The sequence below is a fragment of the Sminthopsis crassicaudata genome, chromosome 3, assembly GCF_048593235.1.
Source record: "Sminthopsis crassicaudata isolate SCR6 chromosome 3, ASM4859323v1, whole genome shotgun sequence".
Lineage (NCBI taxonomy): Eukaryota > Metazoa > Chordata > Mammalia > Dasyuromorphia > Dasyuridae > Sminthopsis > Sminthopsis crassicaudata.
The window spans coordinates 635956976-635975098 of NC_133619.1; the positions used below are offsets into that span (position 1 = coordinate 635956976).

The window sequence follows — 18123 nt, forward strand, 5'->3', positions numbered from 1 at the left end:
TTCTCATGAGTAAGATGAGGAAGTGGGTCCCTATTAGTTCTAAGGCTAGGGTTTCTAAGCTAGAATCCATGCTGGACAGCATAGTGTTCTGAGCAGGAATCAAGAAGATCTAGATCAAATCCAGACTCAGTCGGTGGGTGAGCATGGGCAAGTCATTTCATAACTATCTGCCTCAGTTTCTTCCACTGTAAAATGGGGATAACTCCCAGGATTTGTTGTGAGGATCAGATGGCATAATAGTTGTAAAGCCCTTAGCCAGAGCCCGACACATAGTAAACAAATGCTTATTTTCTTTCTTGTTTCATTATTCTCCTCCCTATACTTTCCAATTTAAGGAAAACTGATCCACTTGCTATTATTTTGCCTACTGGATGTTGCATCTCCCCCCTCTGGGACTTTGCCCAGGCCGGGATGGCCCCTTCCACAAAATGTTCTCCCTCCTCGAGTCCTCTTTATGGCTTTCTATAGATCAGGAGTCGCAGCCGTCTTTCCAGCTCCCACACAAGTGACTTTGATTCTCTCATGTGCGTGCCTGCCAAGCGTTTCCTCTCAGTAGAGTGGAAACTCCTCCTCGTTCTGGGTTTGTCCTTGCGTGCCCAACATCAAACGGAGAATTTGGCCCCCAGAAGACCTCAAAAAAAAAAAAAGTTAAAAAACCTTTCCATCTAGCTCTACGAATCATTAAATTAAAGTGAATCGATTTATACCAGACAGAGTTTTGTTCTGATTTCCCTCTATAACCCTTCTGCCGGCCCCACTCCCTTCAGACAGAACAAGAGGCCACGACCAAGCAGGCTGGGATGAGCTCACTGAGATTTCCCAGGGAACAAGCAGTTACTCTGTGGGCTGAGGATTCTGGCTCTTTTTGGCGTCTAGAGTTCCAGCTCGGTGGGAGCAAGTCTCTCTGACTGTTCTTAGAACTTTGCCCTCCTGGGCAGCTGGGAAGTGGGAGAGATTAGGTGGGTGGCAGGGGAGGAAAAAGGGGAAGTTCCAGGCAAAAGGACTCTGTACTTTGCTGGATTTCTGCTTATTTCATCCTCTTCTGCCTCCCTGGGCTTCCTGCCTGAGCAGTTGTCCAGACCTCACAGGCCCCGAAATCAGAAATCACACTCGCCCTTTCCTATCCCTCTTTCAGGAAGTAATGGTGGAAAGAGGAGGTCAGGGGTGGTACTGGGCAAAGGTTCTCCCCAAAGTCAAATGGGGTGGGGAGAGGGGGGGCTACCCACAGAGGTCTCATTGTCTCTCTGTGATTCAGAGCAGGCTGGGCTTGCTTCCCAGCCCTGCCCCACCCCTCCTACTGGGGATGACTTCCAGTCCTTCTGGCACAAAGGTGCCCTGGGCTACATGGGAGGGGCTGAAATAATGAGAAGACCCCCAGATTGTCAAATGACATTTATTTAGCACTTGCTAAATGCCAGGCACTGTGTTAAGCATGAGGGGTACGATCACTATCCCCCCCAAAAAAGGCAAAAACAATCCCCCCTTTCAAGGAGCTCAGCATCCAATGGATAAGACAAGAAGTAAATGTGCAAATGAGCGAGGGGAGATAAGGGTTGGGAGATGAGACACCAGTGATATTTAATGGATCCAAACCCTAAAATCAGGGAGGGATAACTCAGAGAAAGATGAAGGAGATGGGTTTGAATACAGTGGAGCTGCAGAGGCCCCATAGCCTAGCCAGTGAGGCAGAGGATGCCTCTGTCCAAGCCTTTTTCACTCAACAGACTTGCTTATCCTCTCTCTGGCCCCACAAATTCTGCCTCTCCAGCCCTCCAGTCTGCATCCCATTCTTTCCCCCACAGCTTTTCCTGGTTAACTTTCCTGAAAGCTCTTCCCACTTCCTTTCTCTCTGGAATAGGAGCCAATGGAGATGATTGGCCCTGCTAGGGATGACTGAACTTTTGGAACTTCCCAGGCAGCACCTTCCAGAAAACCATTTCTTTTGGAAATTCCCACTTTCTCTCCAGAGGTCAAAGGATCCAGGTTGTGAGCTGGAAGGGACCTCAAACACTTTCTAAACCACCCCCCCTTTAATTTCCTGTTTTCATTCCTTCTTTGTTCTCCAAAAGAACCGATGACATCTCTCATATTTTTATAAATGGGGAAACTGAGGCAAACAGGGCTAACTGATTTGCCCAGGGTCACTCAGCTAGGACGCATCTGAGGCTGTATTTGAATTCAGGCCTTCTCTAACTCCTAACCCAGCCTTCTCTCTACTGCTTCCTACAAATGTACCTCTTAGAACCTACCTTTAAAATGAATTAGTTCCTCTTCGTCACGACATCCCTCCTGTTTTCTTCTACTCTCCTGGACTCTCCCACAGCTTCTTGCGGTCCTCATCCTCTGTCTACCTCATCTGTAAAATGGAGATGATAATAGCACTTACTTCTCAGGGTTGTTCTGAGGCTCAAATGAGATATTTATAGAGCTCTTAGCCAGTGCCCGCTGGCACAGAGGAAAAGGGATCTAAATGTACACTATTATTGTTATCATCCTCATTATCTTGCCCAAGCCCCCGCCTAGTGCCCGCTTTAGCCTGCGGCCTTGTCCACACTTCAGCTGAGTGGGTAACACACATCTGTTGACCATCTGCGTGGGCTGAAGCCACTTACCGGATTTTGACAGGTCCTTCCTCCAAAAAATGAGAGGGTGGGACAAGTGCCCTCCCTGGTCCCTTCCAGATTATAATCTATGACACAAGTTTTGTTCCAGGAGCCAAGCGTCCCCTCCCCCCTCATGCCCCAGTTCTCAGGGCCTCTCCTCACCCCCTTTCACTCCACTCTCCATGCCAGTGGTTACCCCAGTTGCACCCTCCACCCCACAAAGATTTCCAGACCCAGGAGCAAGGTCAGCCCCAGCAGCCTGCTTGTGTGTGTTCAGATAAGTATCAGAGCCAGGCCCAAACCCTGCCTCCTGACCCAGTGCTGTTCCCAGAGCAGACCAGACGCTGGCAGCTGAGACCAGCCCGCCCACCCTGGGCACAGCCAGGCTGCTCCTCTCTCCCTGACTGCAGGGTCACTAGCTCAGGAGAGTGGGGGCTGCCCTGAGACCGGGGCTACTGCGGGTCCTGGCTGGGTGAAAGCCGGCTGAGGAAAGCGGGAAGCGTGCAAATTGACCAGACTCGGCCCCAAGCCCCCAGCAGAAGCCGCTGGCGGATTTCAAGCAGACTATTTAACTCCAAAATTAGAAATCAATTGAATTTCATGGCTCATCTTCAAGCCCTCCTCCCTTCTTCCTCCTCCGTCTCCCGGAGGTGATATCCCTGGATCAAAGAAGATGTTTTATCTCTATATATCTGCTTTTCATCTCTTTCTTTTGATTCTCCTTTTCTTTCCTGGTAGCTGTGACTTCTAAAGATATGCAGTGTTTGAATTGTGTAAGGTTTGATGTAATCCCATTGGGTAAACATTTATGAAGTCCCTTCTTCCTTCAGTAGTGAGGCTCACTGCTGAGATTGGAGGGAGACAAAGGTAAAAAAAAAAAAAAAAAAAAGAAAAGAAAAGAAAAAGAAAAAGCCCACGCCCATCCCTCCCCTGCTACAACCTCCGTTAGATTGGGTTGAGGCTGGGGACAACATCAACACAAAGCTGTATACAATAAATATGGGGGGAGCGGGGCTGTACAGGGCTGCCCACCGGTGCAAGGATAGAGACAATGTTCAAAGCCACAACTGGCACCAAACACGCGCCATCCCCAGAAGCTCATTCAGCTCTTGCTTTCTCTCCAGGTTCAAAGGCAGTCTAGTGCGTATGCTCTGTAGGATTCTCAGAAGCTTCTCAAAAAAGCAAAACGCTCTCCATCTAATTGATTGAAGCCCTCCTCCTTCCCCCGGTGAGCTCCCTTCGATCTCAACCATTTTAAGTCCCAAGATTTGATCATTTATCTTTAATAGTCATGTAATTTATTAGCAGGATCAAGTAACATCATGGAACAGACATTAAACAATCAGTGCTCCTAATTGGAGCCTCAGAGGGTTCGAACATTTCTTCCCTCCCTCCTCTTCCTTCCAGCTGCTCTGAGAGAATGAAGGAAAAGGGAATGGTATTTAGAGCCTGGCTGGAAATTTACTGGGTTCTGGGAGAAGGTGGAGAAGACAGAGAAGGCTAGATTTCACTCACTCTCACCAACCACGGGCGGCCATCGTTTGTCTTGTTCTGGTCCCTTCCCCTCAAGCTTCTACCTTTGGCTCTTGTGATAGTCCTGAATTAAATACTTCATACAGAGACATTCATTCATTCATTCATTCATGGAGACCAAGTCAGGTTATCCTTCTCTTTCTCTCCTCCTCCTTCTTATCCATTCCTCCTCAAGACTTGGAAGAAATTTCTTCAGAAAACCAGAGATCTGGGGGCTCTCTAGCCATGACGTCTCTCTCTATGGCTCTCAGCTCTTCCATGTCTTTGCAATACTTCTGATGGATGGTGTGGGGGTTTTCTCTGAAATTATCTGAGAAGGAACAACCGAAGAGATCACAGAAGGCTTCGTGGAAGAGGCGGCCGCCACGCTGATCTTTGAAGCAGGAAGATTCTGAGGGGCAGTGGTAAAGAAGGCACCTTCCTTCCATTCCAGTCACAGCCAATAGCCCAGGTAATGCCCCAGAGATAGGAAATGGAATATCAAGTTCCGTGTCATCTCCCAGTCTGGCTGAACACAAAAGGCAAGAGCGACAAAAATGTGGCATTGGCTTGGAAAGTTAGCTTGGAGCCAGATTTTGGAAAGCTTCAACCATCCTGCTGAGTTGTATTTAATCCCAGAGGCAATCACGAACCACCCAAATTTGGGGGTGTATGTAGAAAATCCACTGAAAAATCATTTCTGGAAAGTGTGCTCTAGCAATGGGATTATGGGAAAGGAGATTAGGGGAGGTTTTCTGACTTTGAAGTTGCCGTGATAAGAAGGGCCATTTTAGGCATAAACTTGATTCTTCAGATGTCATGACAGTTAAGCATTTGTGATCGTTTAGCATCCACAAGAAAATGCTTCCGTAGAATGCCGTGACCTTTCCTCAATTAATTTCTGGCTTCTCGGCTCCTAAACCTACTCATTACCCATCACAGATGTTTCTTTACTAAGTGAAATCCAATGCCTGCCAATCCAAAGGAAAGACAGCAGATAAAAGAGGAGAATCAATAACAGGGAATTAAGTCAGGCATTAAATTTTCTCCCCCTTCATCCTGAGTCCTCTGCACACATCTCTCAGAGAAGCACTAGTCTCTTGCTTAATTTTTCACGGCTAGTGCATTGGGAAGCAGTGACTCTCCAGGGTGACACTCCCTGAAGCTCTGGATGCCTGATTATTTATTTGTCCACTTCCCAGATTAGAGCCATACCCTCTGTCCGACCTCCAGTTGCCTCCACCATGGTCTCTTTGGTCGTGTTGTTCCTATAACACAACCTCAGATCATTTTGCCCCAGGGCCATCAAATACTTGTTCCTGGTCTGATAACTGGACAGTTGATTTTCCTTTTGTTCCTCCAGTCCCCCCAGTGAAATAGATATCATCCTTAAAAGAAAGTCAACAACAACAACAAAACTTGGATGCACTAAAACCTGCTCAGCTAGCTCACAGGCTTCTGGGAAATGTAATTCCCCAAAATACAAATTGGTGCCTAGTCTTTTTCGTTAACCTCTTCTGTAGCGGACTGCAGATACTGAGAAAAGTCTACTTGGAGCAAGGATACTTACAGCAGGCTGTCAACCCAATATGAGTGATGAGATGATGCTTCTCTACTTCCCATATATACTTAGTATAGGGATGCAATGGTTCTACAGTTGGCACATGCTCAGTGTGCTATAGTGATGTAATTTTACTAAGATATATAAAGGCTGGGAGGACTTGAAATGAGCAGACTCAAGTGAGAGTAGGCTCGAGCTCAATCTCAGACTCCAGAGAGATCCTCAAGAAAGTTAGCCCCAACTCTACTCGATGTCCACCAGTTTAATTCAGTCTGTCCATTTTCTCTCACTCTATAAGATCCCTGTCCATTTTCCCCCACAGATACTTTATGGAGGAATCTATCCAATGGGCCAAGGGCTTTTCCTGAGGTATTCTGGGAGCTCGGGGATATTAGAGCAGCTCCGGGGGTTGCCTTTCTCTCAATCCTCACTATTGACATGAAACCAGCCCACCTACGTTTCAACTCACAAATTTCCCAAATTTGTAGGGAAAACTCTAATAAATTTGGAGTCAGGAAAAAAATACATTCAAACCTCAAGCCTAATACTTTACAGCTATATGGACAAGCTTATTTAATCTCTCAGGTTCAATTTGTTCATCTGGAAATGAGGGGTGATAAAAATATCTGTGATTCCTAATTTGTGGCTGTTATAAGGCTTGAATGAATAAATGAAAATATTATGGGTTCACTATATGCAAAGAGACACAAATTGAAAAGTAAGACAGGTCCTGCCCTCAAGGAGTTTATATTCTGATGGGAAAGATGACATTTGTGAGACTTTGGCTGCAAGTCAGCCGGGAAGATGCCCTGGTCCTTAGGGGGCAGCTTTAAATCGGACGGTAAGACCTCCTCTTTCATGTCACTGTTAACAATAAACCACCAAGGCTGAACCATCTTTCAGGATCAAAGGTTTTAGCAACAAGAACTTTCCTTTCAAATTGCCCAATACTGTGACTGCAGTGCCTGCAGGAAAAGTGACCAGGGTGCATCTGTCTCTACTTGGGGTGCTTACTGGGATGGTGGCTGAAGTTCCAGGGCTGGATGCCTTGCTGTCCCAAAGCTCTTGGAGTTTAGGAACTTGGGATTTCTCCCACACAATCTGAGGGAAGATGGTGGTCAAAGTGATACTGAGAGTTTGGAGCCTTTCTGATTGGGCCTTCTGACTGGAGGAGAGGGCATAGGCTCCAGGGCCTCCCCTGAAGAAGGTGGTCCAGCACCTTGGGAGTTCCCAAGTATGGAACATTTCATTGGTGATCAGTCTCACGGGATACTATTTCTTGGTGAGTTTTGCTGAATTGCTTGTCTCTCTTATTCTTTGTTATAAAAGACAGTTCAATGGGTGGGGGGGGAAAAGGAGTAACAGCCCCTCTACGGTACTCCCTCCAACCCACACTTAGCCTCAATATTTAAGTATTCCTTAGAACCCAGGTTCTAGGATACCCTGTGGATTTGCCCTCCTAAAATTCACTCCTACCATAGGGTGGTTCCTATTAATAACAGTCAGTCAGTAGATACAATTATCTCAAAGCAAAGGCATTTATTAAGAAACATACCCCATGTTTCTTGCCTGGGATGTCCTCTCCCACAAATATATAGAGCATCCATGGGAAAAATGATTACAACTTAGAATATCTCTCTATCTATCTATGATCCATTATTTATGTCTGCATATTTATCCATCCATCCAATATCTGTTCACCTATTTTCTATCCAGCTATCTATCCATTCATCTATCCATCCAAAAATGGATTTATCCAGCTATCTATTCATCTCTTAGGCTACCAATTTATCCATCCAGTTATTTATTCATCTATCTATCCATCCATCTATCTACATCTTTGTATCATTATCTATCTAGCCATCTACCCACCAATCCAGCCAGCCAGACATTTATTCATTTATCTGTCTATCACTTGCTCCCTATTTTCTATGATTATATCCTGGGCTTCATTTTCTTTCTTTATAATAAATTATTATAGCTTTTTATTTACCAGATACATGCATGGGTAATTTTACAGCATTGACAATTGCCAAACCTTCTGTTCCAACTTTTCCCCTCCTTCCCCCCACCCCCTCCCCTAGATGGTAGGTAGACCAATACATGTTAAATATATTAAATTATATGTTAAATACAATATATGTGACATATTTATACAGTTATCTTGCTGTACAAGAAAAATCAGATTTAGAAAGAAGGTAAGAATAACCTGAGAAGAAAAACAAAAATGCAAGCAGACAAAAACAGAAGGATTGGAAATGCTATGTAGATGACATGATGGTATACTTAGAGAACCCCAAAGACTCTGCTAAAAAGCTATTAGAAATAATTCAGAATTTTAGCAAAGTGGCAGGAGACAAAATAAATCCACATAAATCCTCAGCATTCTTATATATCACCAACAAAATGCAACAGCAAGAGAGACAAAGAGAAATTCCATTCCAAACAAATGTTGAGAGTATAAAGTATTTGGGAATCCATCTACCAAAGAATAGTCAGGAATTATATGAGAAAAACTACAAAACACTTGCCACAAAAATAAAGTCAGATTTAAATAATTGAAAAGACATTCAGTGCTCTTGGATAGGCCGAGCGAATATAATAAAGATGACAATACTCCCCAAACTAATCTATTTATTTAGCGCTATACCAATCAGACTTCCAAGGAAATGCTATGTAGTGGTTCACTTATTTCCCAGAGTTCTTTCCCTGGGTGTAGCTGGTTCAGTTCATTACTGCTCTATTGGAGCTGATTTGGTTCATCTCATTGTTGAAAATGGCCACATCCATCAGAATTGATCATCATATAGTATTGTTGTTGCCGTGTATAATGATCTCCTGGTCCTGCTTATTTCACTCAGCATCAGTTCCTGTAAGTCTCTCCAGGCCTCTCTGAAATCCTCCTGTTGGTTGTTTCTTACAGAACAATAATATATTCATTGGGATTCCTCCTGGACCTACCCTGCCATGACACTGGGGCACCTTTGCTGAGTGGCTGGCTCCCTCTCTGATGCTTCAGTGGGCAGTGGTTCTGAGACACCGCTCCCAGGCTGACTGAGAAGGAGGACTGGAGGACTGGAGGACTGAAAATCACCTTGCCCAAACCTTTCTCCAGGTGCCCTGTCCAAGATGCCTGAATCCCAAGGTTTTCTTGCAGACTATGTCAGATCATGGCTCTCCTTTCCCCTGACGGCGGCTGGCTTCCCCTTCCGATAAGACTGAGGGACAGGGAAGATCAGTCTGGGGATGTGGGGAGCACATCCATGTGTGTCTAAGCAGGAGCTTTATCAGCAGTTGTGGGCTTCTGGCTAGCTCTCTCTGCCTCCCCCTATCCATGATCTTTCAATTCTAGTCCTTAAATTAGAATGGGAGAAGAATGCTATCAGGTCTTGGAGATTCCACCTCCACAAGATCTCCTGTAACTCTACTTTTCTCTCCTTTCCCATGTTACATGGAAGAAGGATCGGGCTTGATTCTTTCTGGCTAGAAATGGAAGAAATAGAGAATCAGTATAAATTTAACATTAGAGCTGCCTTGAGAGGTAGTGAGTTCCCCAAACTTGGAGTCTCCAAGCAGAGACCAGATGATCTGGTTGGGTGTGTTAAGAGTGAGGCTTCCTTTCCAATATCAGTTGGACTAAATGGTCAGAGATCCCTTACAACTCTTGAGACTACTACTAGTTCATTCTAGTTCAGCTGCAAAAAAAAAAAAAAAAAAAAAAAAAAAAAAAAAAACAACCAATCAGGGTTAAGTGACTTGTCTAGAGTCACACAACTAACAAGTGTCTGAGGCAGGATTTGAACTTGGGGCTTTATTCACTCTGCCACCTAACTGCTCATCTCTTCCCAATAAGACCCATCGCTTTCCATCCTGCATAGAAAAGCCATATTGTCATTTCTAAAAGCAGAGATCTGACTCTGTTAACACCCCCTGGGCCCTTACTTCAAAACCTCCTGTGGCTCCCTATTACTTCTAAGTACTAAAACACAAAATCCTTAGGCTGACATCAAAAGCCCTCCACAATCCGGCTCCCACTGATCTTCTGGAGCCTTTTTTTTTCCCTTTACATAATTTCCTCTTCTAGACAAATTGGCCAGCTAGCTGTCTGCTCCCCATAGTGACATGCCACTTGTCACTTTTATACGTTTGTCCAAGGGCTCTCTCACGGCTGGAAAGTTCTCCCGCTCTGCCCCCACCTCCTTATCTTTGTTTTGTTTGAAAAAGAAATTCTTGGGCATTTTCTACATTATGTCCTTCCTGATGCCTGCCCCCTACCCTTGCTCCCCACCCTACCCCATCCCATTTCAGTTCTCTTTTCCTCTGGAAATTATTTTGTATTTGGTGCTTAATAAGTATTAGATGGATTCAGATGAATTGAATTCAAGTGAAATCCCTGCCCACAATGGAAAGGTCTTAGTGCCCCATAGCCAATCACAATAGCCCTTGGGTCAACCCAACCACACTGACCTCAGCTCCCAAGGCTTATATCAATAAGTGAGTATTTATTAAGCACCTTATGAATGTTAGACACACAGTCCTGTGGGCCTTGCGGGCCCAAAGACAAAACCAGAATAGATACTGCCCTTAAGGAGCAAAGTGGGTATGTGTACCCAGCACATGTACCAGCTTTCCTGCTACTCCCATCCCCAACCATCAACAAGATGGTTTCCTTTTCAGTTTTGGCCCGAAAGTATTCTTTTGGGGTCCTCACAATTCCCAGAGACTCCTCTCTCCTTAGAAAGAGATCAATCTCAGGTCTAAGGGTAAGCTGTCATATGCTATCAACGCCCCACTTTGTTTTCAGGTCAGATTCAGCAGTCACCTCCTCTTAATAGGAGTCATTTCTTGGGGCAGCTAGTGGCCCAGTACATAGAGCACCAGCCCTGAAGTCAAGAGTTCAAATCTGGCCTCAGATACTTAATACTTCCTGGCTGTGTGACCCTGGGCAAGTCACTTAACCCCAATTGCCTCAAGAAAAAAAAATGGAATCATTTCTAAAGGGACAAGATGAGGGGAATCTGGTTGAAGGATGAATAAATAATTGAAGGTAACACAGGGAGATACATTACTGAACTCCCATCTCCACTGAGTACCATGCCCCTCCTTGAGCCCTATTCCCCACTTCACCATTCCCTATTTCCTGTCCTGTGCCTCCACACACCCCAACTGAACCACCATTTCTGCTTCCCCTTTCTCCATCGCCTCAAGAAGTCTTTATCTTTTCACTCAAACTAGTTCTAACAGTAGTTAGAATTCTAACTAGTTCTATACAACCTATATTTGGTTAGTTAGTTGTAGAGAGATTAAAAGCCACTCCACCATCTCTGAAAGTGCCAGACCTACCCCTATGTACAAACGTGTACACACACCCTCAAGTGAACTGTTTATTTACCCCTACCTATGAAATAGGGGAAAGGCATTTTCTTCCCCTGGTTCTCAGTTTCTCTATCTGGAAAATAATGGCTACATCAGTTGGAGAATGGCTGAATAAATTGTGCTCTATGAATGTTGTGTTTCTATAAGAAACAGTCAGCAGGAAGATTTCAGAAAGGCGTGGAGAGACTGACAGGAACTGATGCTGAGTGAAATGAGCAGAATCAGATCATCATACACAATATCAGCAAGATTATACGATGATCAATTCTGACAGACAACAATGAGATGATTCAGGCCAGTTCCAATGATCTTGTGATAAAGAGAACCATCTGTACCCAGAGAGAGGATTGTGGGGACTGAGTGTGGTTCACAACATAGCATTTTCACTCTTTTTGTTGTTGTTTGCTTGCATTTTGTTTTCTTTCCCATTTTTTTCCTTTTTGATCTGATTTTTCTTGTGCAGCATGATCATTGTAGAAATATGTATGCATATATTGGATTTAACATCTATTTTAACATGTTTAACATTAAAAAAAGAAAAGAAAAGAATGGCCTAGGCTAGATGACTTTTGAGGTCCCTTTCAGGTCTAGATCTATAAGCTTGTTGGTCTTCTACCCTCTGCTGACACAAGGTTGGAAAAGGTTGAGTTTGTATTTTATCAGGTCTTAGAGTAGGCCCTAGAGCTTCTTACGTAGTCTGTGCAAATTACTCCACACTCACTCCCCGACTCCAGGCTACCCTGTGCCTGATGCTGAGGGAACGGTCACCAGCAGACTCCCTGAGAGATAACACTCAGGCCCCTTGCTTTCCAACCAGAGACACTCTTCTTGCCTTTTCACTCACAGAGAACGCCAGCTTAGCCCCAAGAAATCAGTGTGCCCTCCCCATTTCCAACTGCCATTTTTGCCTCCTGCTCATGACACTTTCCAGGTTACATACCCAGTTCCTATCCAATGCCTTGAACATCCTCCATTGAGCAGAACCAAAGCTGGCTGCCCATACCGGACATGGCTATGGGAGATAGAGACAGGGCCTAGTCACAAGTCATGGAAGGGACAGAATCTCAAGAGAATAGAACCATGGATGATCAGGTCAGAGGTGTGGGGTGGGGCAGGGTCACTGGAGGACAGAATAGTGGGGGAGAAGCTAGGAAAGGGCAGAGTTACAAGAAGATGGAGTGACAAAGTGAAGGGACAAAGCCAATAGAAAGAGTCTCTTGTCTGGGCCAGACTTGAGGCGGCTCTCCAAAGGAAGAAGAAGTCACTACTCTGGACCAGAGTTGGCGGCAACTGTCTGGAGACCAGGGCTCTCTACTGGAAGAAGAATATGTCCGAGAAATTTGAGTTGACACAGCAGATCTCCTCCCAGAGAGCAATTGGAAGTCTCTGGAGACAACAGCACATTACACACAAGGAAGGGACAAATGCATGAAGAGAGAGCTGGAGAGAAATAAGACCTGGGGATTAGGTCTTTTCCTTTTACCCTTTGATCTCAGCTATTACTCCTTTCCTCTACTTACAGGGGTTGGTTCATGCTTCAACCTAGGGCCAAGATTGGTAAGACCCCTTAGAGCCAGAAGATACTGTCGGATGAGGAGATGGGGCATCCCTGAGCAGATTGTCAGGAGACACTGGTCCACATGGCATCTCTTCCCCTAGAAGAGAATAATTTGAAATTTAAGTTGATCTGAGGCTAGAGCCCAAGGTTGCCAAGGAGAAAAAGGAGATCAGTTCATTAGGTAACTACTGAACCCCATGGCTAGGGCAGCTAGATGGCACAAAGGGTAAGGAGAACTCAAATCCAGCTTCAGGCATTGACTAGCTGGGAGATCCTGAGCAAGTCACTTAATCCCGTGTGCCTTAGTTTCCTCATCTGTAAAATGAGCTGGAGAAGGAAACAACCAAACCACTCCAATGTCTTTGCCAAGAAAACCCAAAATGGAGTCACCAAGAGTTGGATACCACTGAAATGACTGAACAACTAGCACTACTGTCTATCTACCCAGGTTACTTATACCTTCAGAAGCTGGTGGTTAATGTGCAACAAGAAAATGGTATTTACACACATATATTGTATCTAGGTTATATTGTAACACATGTAAAATGTATGGGATTGCCTGTCATCGGGGGGAGGGAGTGGAGGGAGGGAGGGGATAATTTGGAAAAATGAATTTAAAAAAAAAAACATTAGAGAATTTTAAAAAATAAATAAATATTTTTTTAAAAATTAATAAATAAATGACTGAACAACAATGAACAAAAAATGAGTGTCGAAAACTATATTGACATGTAATTGAAAAAATAAAATACGATTAAGGAAAAAAGTCAAAGGGTGAGAGCCTCCTTAGAATAGAATATCAGAATCAAGACAGATCTCAGCACAGAGAACCTTCTCTGACTAAGACAGCCCTTGGCAATAACCTAGTTTAAACTTTTCATCCCACAGTCAAGAAAATTGAAACCGAGAGAGAAAATTATTAAGGTGACACAGATTAGAGCCCTTTAGTAAGATTGTAAATGTTTAATCTTGATTGGATTGCTTGCTGTCTTGGAGAGAGGGGATGTAAAAGAAGGAGGGAGAAACAATGGGAACACAAAATCTTACAAAAATGAATGTTGAAAACTATCTTTATATATATTTGTAATACCTGGAAAGGAAAGTTGGAACCAACTTGCTCATATCCCAAGACTCCTTCTATCGGAGTGGACAAAAGAGCCAGTGACTACTTCCTCCTGGGAGTGGATCCAGATTATTCATCCTCAGAGAAGGAAGGACTGAGTTTCCCCCCATCCATCACTCTCTCATCTGAAGCCAGGGACCCAGGCTAACTTCTATTAGGGGAGAGAACATGAGAAGTGACAGCTCGGGGCTCTTCCCTTCCTTTTCGCTTCCCTGGGTACCCCCTTCACCTGAGCTGTCTCTGTCTCCAACCTCTCCGGAGTTGTAGTCTCAAGATCACAGAATCCTAGCTTTTCTATCTGGAAAGAACTTCAGAGATTTCTATCCGGTGTCCTCCAAAGCTCCCATGGGCTTAATTACCATCTCAGTGTAGCTGACTCCAGATCGATTTACCCAGCCCCAGTGTCTCTCTGAAGTTGCAGTCTCACATCACTAAATGTTTATTGGACATTTCAAGCTGTGGGTCCATAGGCATCTCCCACTCCACAAGTCTAAAGCTGAGCTCATTATCTTTTTCCCAGTCCCCCCTTATTCTAAACTTGCTGATTTCTATCCAAGGTATCTTCACCCTTCCAATTATCCTCAATGCCTTATTCTCTGTCACTTTCCATAAATCCCATGAGTTGCCAAATCTTGCCATTCACAGACCTCATCCTCCTATCCCTCCTCCCTGCCTCCCCTACTTACTCCTTTGGCTCTCTACAGTCTCTAGGATCAAATAAAAACTCCCCAATTTGCTTATTAAAGATTTCTACAACCTGGTTCCAACTTTCCTTTCCAGGTATTATATATAGTTCTCTCCTTTCCCATCCTCTAGAACCTATCTTCTTCTTTTTTTCTCCTCAATAATTATTTTTCCAAATACAAGTAAAAGTAGTTTTCAACATTCATTTTTGTAAAATTTGGGGTTCCAAATTTTTTTCTCCCTCCTTCCTTTACCTCCCCTCTCCCCTGATAGCAAGTAATTCAATATAGATTATTGGATTGAAAAATCTTTTAAAACATTTCCATATTTTTGTCATGTTGTGCAAGGAAAATCGGAACAAAAGGTGAAAAATACAAGAAAGAAAATGTAAACAAAGAGGTGAAAATACTATGCTTTTATCCACATTCAGTCTCCATAGTTCTCTTTCTGACATCCATTTTCCATCCATTGGAATTATTTTGGATCGCTGGATGCCTAAGTCTTATCATAGTCGATTATCATAAAATGTTGCTGGGAGTGATTTAAGCTTATCTCCACATAATTATACTGTGCAAGATGATGCAAGAAAAATCAGCTCAAAAGGGAAAAAATGAGAAAGGGAAAAAAAAACATGGAAACAAAACCAAAAAAGGTGAAAATATTATGCTCATTCACAGTTAGTCTCCACATTCCCTTCTCTGGATGCCGATGGCTGTTTCCATTACAATGTTGCTGTTACTGTATACAATGTTCTCTTGGTCCTGCTCATTTCATTCAGCATGAACTGGTGTTGATGTAAGCCAGGGGTTCTCAAACTACGGCCCTCGGGCCAGATGCCGCCACGGAGGACATTTATGCGGCCTGCTGGGTTATGACAAATGGGCTGAGGGGTGGAGACAGAGTGTGAGCTTTTGTTTTTACTATAGTCCGGCCCTCCCACAATCTGAGGGACAGTGAACTGGCCCCCTAGTTAAAGTGTGAGGACCACTGATGTAAGTCTTTCCAGGCTTTTCTGAAATCAGCCTGCCCATCAGTTCTTAAATAACAGTAATTATGGGGCAGCTAGGTGGTGCAATGGAGAACCAGAGTTAAAATCTGGCTTCCGACACTCAACACTTCCTAGCTGTGTGACCTTGGGCAAATCACTTAATCCCAACTGCCTCAGTAGAAGAAAAAAGAGTAGTAGAAGAGAAAGAAAGAAGAGAAAAGAAGAGAAGAGAAGAGAAGAGAAGAGAAGAGAAGAGAAGAGAAGAGAAGAGAAGAGAAGAGAAGAGAAGAGAGGAAAAGAAAGAAAAAAGAAAAGAGGAGAAGAGAAAAGAAAGAAAAAAGAAAAGAAGAGAAGAGAAAAGAAGAGAAAAAAAGAAAAGAAAGAAAAAAGAAGAGAAAAGAAAAGAAAAAAGAAAAGAAAAGAAAGAAAAAAGAAGAGAAAAGAAAAGAGGTGAAGAGAAAAGAGAAAAGAAAAGAAGAGAAGAGAAAAGAAAGGAAAGAAGAGAAGAGAAAAGAAAAAAAGAAGAGAAAAGAAAAGAGAAAAGGAACAGTAATATTCCATTACCTTCATGTACCACAACTTATTCAGCTCTTCCCTAATTGATAGGCATCCAATCATTTTCCAGTTCTCTGCCACCACAAAAGGAGCTACTGCAAAAATTTTTGCATTTTGCAGGATTTGGGTCTTTTTCCTTCTTTTATGATTAGAGTTTGGCTTCTTAAACTGTGGTTTTCAACTACATATGGAATCCTATAACTGAATTTGGGGTTGCAAAATTATGATTTATTATCAGTAAATATACCTGTTTATAATAAACATAAAACTTTTTCGGGCATATAGGGTCATGAGTGGAAAAAGCTTAAGAAGTCCTGCAGTTGAATCAGCAGTCTCTCTCCTCACACATGAGCTTTCATTCCCATCTTCTGTGCTTGGAATGCTTTCCCTCCTTCCCTTTGCCTCAGTGTCCCTCTCTTCCTGAAACACCATATTCTGCTTTTCCTGATATCCCCCAACTGCCAGGCGTCCCTCCCAATATAACAATTTTGTGTTTATTCTAAATATTGCTGTTGCTTTTTAAAGCAGGTCTCTCTACCTCATCCATTCTAGAAATACACTTACACAGAAATACACTACCACAGAGCAGCTTTGACAGACTGGTTCTGACCTAGGTCAGTTTGCCTTTTCTTAGGCACATAGTGGGTGCTTTAAAATACTTGCTGATGGATTACTCGTTGCATCCAAGCTCCTCATGTGATAGTTGAGGAAACATGGAGGCTGATTTACCCAAAGTGACATGGGTAATAAATGGCAAAGTAGACTCTGGACTTGGTCATGGCTTTAGAAATGCTTCTGAATATTGATGAGGGGGGCAGCTAGGTGGCGCAGTGGATAGAGCACCAGCCTTGAATTCAGGAGGACCGGAGTTCAAATCTGGTCTCAGACACTTAACACGTCCTAGCTGTGTGACCCTGGGCAAGTCACTTAACCCCAGCCTCAAAAAAAAAAAAAAAAAGAATATTGATGAGGGCTCCCCATGTGGAGTGCACTGGGGCTGAGTCATCAGGGTTCTGTGAGTTCTGGTGGAATGAATCCCTACTCCCACCCCTAAGTGACATCATGGTTCTGGATAGTCAGAAGGGACCTTAGTGGACATCTAATCTTACTGCCATAGAAAGAGTTCCCAACCACATCCCCAACAACTAAGACTCCCCCCCCCCCAAGAAAGAGGAAGCAGCTATCTCCAAGTAGTTCCTCAAGGTCTAGATAGGCTCTCTGAATTAGAAAGAATTTCCTTCCACAGAGCCATCCTTTTTTCAGATTCTGCTCTCTGGGCCAAAGGAAAACAATTGTAATCCTTTTTTCACACAATTGCCCGTCAGATACAGTAGATAAACCCTGGTCAGCCCTCTCACCCCAAGCCATTTAAATCCATTTCACAGCCAAACTCATCCCCCTCCCTGGTTGTCATTGATCTCCTTCTAGAAGGAAGGGAACAACATCTCTATTTTCCATATCTATTGGATGTTGAGGCTCTAAAGCATTATATTTTGCCTCTTTTTGTAATCCCAATGCCTGGTTTAAGAAATGTTTATTGACTGACTCACTTGGGAAAGAGAATATTCCATGATCTCCTAGTTTTAAAAATCCCTCTCAAGAAGAAAGATCATTCCTAAGGGACTCCAGAAGAGAAGTTATACTTAAAGAATGGAAATCACCACCAGCTCCCACCCCAGGGAAACCTTCCCCCTAACATGTCAGGAAAGAAGGTCTCAGTCAGAGAGGATCCTCTCAGAGAGTCAGAGAAAAAAGTCCCATACGTCTCCGGGTTCTGAAAGAGTAACTACACACGTTCCCACACGAGCTCACACGCACATACACATACCATGGCTCCAGGGAGAGAGATTCTGTCTAAGAAAAGAAATCATGCCCTTATCTCCCAGAAGGAGTTCATACTCAGATCCTAGAGACTTTGGGCTCCACCTCCTGGCCTCCCTGCCTTCCCTAAAAAGGTTCATCTAGATTCTCAGGAAGAGGGAGATTTCCTCCATCTCTAGAAAATAGCACCAAGGCAAAAGTCTTCCCTAGATCCCTGTAAGAGAAGACTTTCCTGAGCAGAGATCCCCTAAGTCCTTAAAAAGAAGTCACAGCCAGGGAGAGAGGTCAATCCCTGTCCCCCGGAAGGGCTTTCTCCAGGCCTTCAGAGACAACTGGAAAAGG

At 43.8% G+C, this 18123-nt stretch overlaps 1 long non-coding RNA gene across 1 annotated transcript; it reads right to left on the minus strand.

Annotated features, from left to right (window-relative positions):
• Positions 1-494: 494 nt before the first annotated feature.
• LOC141564310 (uncharacterized) lies at positions 495-12709 on the minus strand. Its single transcript, XR_012488621.1, has 3 exons — positions 12573-12709; positions 2250-2356; positions 495-631 (listed from the first exon to the last, which is right to left on the minus strand). It is a non-coding gene; the product is annotated as an uncharacterized LOC141564310 (long non-coding RNA).
• Between the last annotated feature and the right edge of the window lie 5414 nt (positions 12710-18123).